Genomic DNA, 4,558 nt, shown 5'->3' with positions numbered 1-4,558 from the left:
GTAGTTAATCACCTAGCGTAATTGAGCTTGTAGTCACATTAGGTATGTTTTTCAAGATCAAACGATGATAAAACTTAGATAGATAGGTCATCTTCAAACAGTTATCTAAAGAATATGGCATTTAAGATGTTTTAATAACCTAAATTCTTCTTTTTTATGACAATGATTCATGTCTGTTCCTGGCAGCACCTGTCTACTTCAGAGAAGATAATGGGCATTGAAGCAACTCCACATGGAGTTTACTTTCTTTGTGGCAAAAGTAAGCCACTGGGCAAGAACAGGCCCTTGCCTCGACTGCTGACATTATGCTGGCCTAATTAGACAAGCAGGACATAAAATATCCTGCCTCACAGAAAAGTCTGCCAAATATGCTAGTCCTGTAGGCCATAAATGGATGCCCCAACATTGCAGAGGAACTTCGGGTGACTGTCCAGGCCCAGCTGTTTCTGTCATTACTCACATTTATGGAAGTCACTTGCTTGCACTTCCTGCTTACTCAGTTCTTGGGTCTCTGAGGGAGTTGAAGATTAGATAGCTATAGTTTACCAAAGCAAGTTATTATAGAAAGTAAATGAGGTATAAGACTTTGGACTCACTAAGATAGGATATATATGAAATATTTTCTCTGAATTTTGGACTAGACACATTGTTGATGTATTTATTGCCAGTATATATTGTATATAGTCCTTATACTTATTGTATATAGTTTCCTTATGTTAGTTATAGCCTTCTTTTTTACTTTATACAAAAAGGGGAAATGTAGTAGCATTTCAGTTATATTTTAATAAATAAAGACTACCTGAAGATCTGAGACTAAAACAGTCCCTTTGTTCAGGTTCAGCCTTACAGACCAGATTATGGTAACATACACCAGAACATACCTTTCATCTCAGCCCTAGAGAAGATTATAAAGTGGGAGGAAATAGCTCTCAGATACACAGTCTCATTCTGAGATTCCTGGAGGAAGGATCGTCATTTCAGACTGAGGTCGAGGTAAAAGCTAGTGGCTGGCTGTTTTGCTTTTCAGTTCTTCAGGTTGATCCCCAGTTGATCCCTGAGTTTTTATTAATCATGCCTCACAGATCCATAGAGTTGTCATATTTCTTTTCTTTAATGAAGTAGTTATCAGTATTACTATTGTGTGTGTGCCCCGAGTTCTCTCCTTCCTCCTTCACGAGTTTTCCAGGTGTCAAGTTCACGTCTCCAGGCTTGGGCAGCAAGTGCCTTTGCCCATTGAGTCATCTGCTCCACTGGTGTGGGGCAACAAGGCCACCGTACTCTGGAATTCCTAGTAGTTACGCTTATCTGTGTAAGACTCATACAAGGTTTAACTGCCTGTATCTACCAGGGAAGGAAGGAGGGGCCTCTGAGGCCCCACCTTTCCTTAAGGATCTATAGGTAGTTAATAGTTACAGGTTTCTGGTTGCACACACCTTTGTAAACAACCCCACATCCACATGCTTGTAAGCAACCCTAACTAAACTCATTGGGTTACCAAAAGGGCAGGAAATTAAAAGCAGAAGGGGGACTAATCAGAAAGAAAAAGATATCAAGGGGGATTGGAGGGGGACAAGAGTAGGTAATAGGGGCCTAAATGTGATCAAAATATATTATGAACACTGGAAAAATGTCATAATGAAATCATAATGTATATATATATATATATATAATACATGGTAAAAGTAAAAATATTAGATTTCGAGAGTTGTGGAGAAACATGAAAAGTTATTTAGCCTTTGAAAGATTTTAAAAATCATCATACATATATATGTATATATATAGCTCCATAATTTATTAAAATTTATTTATTACAAAATCTGTTTTTGTGGCAAGCAGAACTTTCTAATGGTCTTGTGGGCACTATCCCCATTACCCTTTCTTTTCTAAGTTTAAACTCACTGTTTTCTAAAGCAGTGAGTTTCCTGTCCCCAAAGCACTGCCTCTCATGACCATAGCTGGCCAACCTCTGTGTCCTTTAGGAGTTGTTTTTCATTTTGCATATTAAAGTTATATGTTTTTATGGGGTGTAGGGTCAATATATGTGTTGTGCAGTGATCAAAGTTGGGCAATTTACATTTCCATCACCTCATCCTCTCTGTACATTGGACGCTCTGGGTTGCGATCTTCTAGTTCTTCAAGGAACACATGGTAGGCTGGGATTAAAGGTGTCGCCACCAGTGCCTGGCTGGAATTCCAACTTTTTAATGTGCTAATTTGATTTTCTTTTTATATAAACTTGGAGTGGGATTGTTGGATGATGCGGTAGGTGTACGTTCAGCTTTCCTGAAGGAACTTTCATACTTTCTTCACAGTGGCTCTGTCAACTGATGTTCCTTCCAGGAATATGGGTCCCTTTTCGTTCCACTCTTACCAGCAATTTTCTGTTTTTTTTTTTTTTTTTTTTTTTTGGCATAAGCCATTCACTGGATGATACCGTCAGAATCTATGATTTCTTTTCTCTTTCTTAGGACTCAGTATTTTGAATTTCCTGTCACATCAGTCCACATCAGCCTACGTCTAGAGTTCTGCTTTGGCTTTAAGAAAATATTGTAATGACTCAAGATCTGAATTAGACAAAGGCAAAAACATACTCATCTAAGAAATATGTTTCCTGTATTTCTTATTTTTTGCATAAAAGTTTAATTTTCATTTTGCATTAGTAAAGCTTTATATTTATTTTTGTTTTCATTTTATTTTAGGGTCTCATGTATCCTAAGCCATCCTTAAACTCACTATGTAGCTAAGGACCGATACGAACTTCTGATCCTCCTGCCTCCCCCTCCCAAGTGCTAACATTCTGGAGTGTTTCACCATGCTCCAAAGCAGAGCTGGTATGAACGCTGTGCTTGGTCCATGCCAGGCAGGCACTATGCCACCTGAACTCTATCCACACCCCTCATCTACATCTCTTTCAGAAAACAGACAAATATAATGATATCTACACATGACTTTAGTTATACACTTCCAATTTATAACAGGATTAGCAAAGTTTGATCTTAAATTTCCATAACATTTTAAAATCATGTAACCATCGGGACCTGTATCCATGCCCACCACACCCACATCCATAAATTTAAAAATAAAATAAATCTTAAAAGTGATCAAATAACCTTCAGTTAATGGTCATTTGATATAACAATAGGGGACACAGCTATACTTTAACTTTCACAGGATGGTTGCGTAGCAGGATCTTTCTGTTTTCTAGACATAGATTGAAACTTCCATCTTCGATAATCTGGCTGTTTTAGTGTTACTTGTTTTAGGACTGAGCATCTATGCTTAAAAAGGCCAGAGGAGACTGTCTAATTGGCTCTAAGGGCTTGCAACTCTCCTGCCTCCTCTCCAATTATAAAAGGACCTGGGCATCAAAGGCTACACCTCATTTTGGAGAACTTAGGAAAAAAATTTTCTAAGAAAGTTTCTTTGTGAGTTTAAAACTTGGAAGAGTTCAGATCTCTTCATTTCCTCTGTCAAGAAATTGGTAGTAACCTTTCCCCTTGCTGATGGCTTTCAAACACATCAAATTCTTTCATCCAAGCCTAAAGAGTATCGGGAGATAGTGCTAGAAACGTCTATGTCATCTGCATTTCTTCCAGTGGTTCTGAATATTGCATATGAAAGTTGCAATGACATATTTCATCAATCTCGATTATTCGGTATAGCCTTATTTCTTGATACTTGGTGTGGCCAGCATGGTAGTCATTAGCCAAACATGAAATACATTCAGTACTCACTGAGATTGTACTGGATCATAAACATACATAAAATGTCATGTACTTAGCATAAATAAAACAATGTAAGAGTGTCTCACTAATAATTGTGTTGTTTATCAAATACCAAAACAATATATTCATAGATAAGAATTAATACAAAGGCCCACACCTGGACAGTGTGCTGAGAGTGAGAGACTTGAAAAACTCAGTCCTATGTGGGATGCCCATCAAACCCTTCCCTCAGTATTCAGGAAACTGCTCAGAAGATGATATTATAAGACACCAAGTTAATAAGGTTTTCCAGACCCAGCAGGACTGATGCACATGTGGACTCATGTGGCAGCGTGCACAGGACCCACACAGCTCTAAGGTAGATGGGCTCCCAGTTCTGAGAGGAGAAGTGGACAGAAGCCCCATCTCTAACCAAAAATCTATCTCTAACTGATAACCATTTTTTTAAAGACAAAAGTTTGTTTTCCCCAATAGAGTCTCACTGGCTATACAAACCACACCTCATGCCCAGCAGTGGATGGCAATACAAAATTAGGTCAATGGAATTTTTAGAATTTTTTTTGCCTAATATTGCTTCATTTGGGTATATTTTTCCCTTACTGGTCTATTGCTTATTTGTTATTGTAGAAGGATGTTGTAAGATGACCACTTGTTTGTTTCCTGGTTGCCTAGCAGCTCAGACCCAAAATAACTACAAAGAAACTATATTATTTAAATTTCTGCTTAGTCCATTAGCTCTAGTTTCTTTCTTCCTTTCTTTCTTTCTTTCTTTCTTTCTTTCTTTCTTTCTTTCTTTCTTTCTTTCTTTCTTTCTTTCTTTCTTTCTTTTTTTT

The sequence above is a fragment of the Microtus ochrogaster genome (assembly GCF_000317375.1).
Source record: "Microtus ochrogaster isolate Prairie Vole_2 chromosome 14 unlocalized genomic scaffold, MicOch1.0 chr14_random_2, whole genome shotgun sequence".
Taxonomy (NCBI): domain Eukaryota; kingdom Metazoa; phylum Chordata; class Mammalia; order Rodentia; family Cricetidae; genus Microtus; species Microtus ochrogaster.
This window is presented reverse-complemented; position numbering follows the sequence as displayed.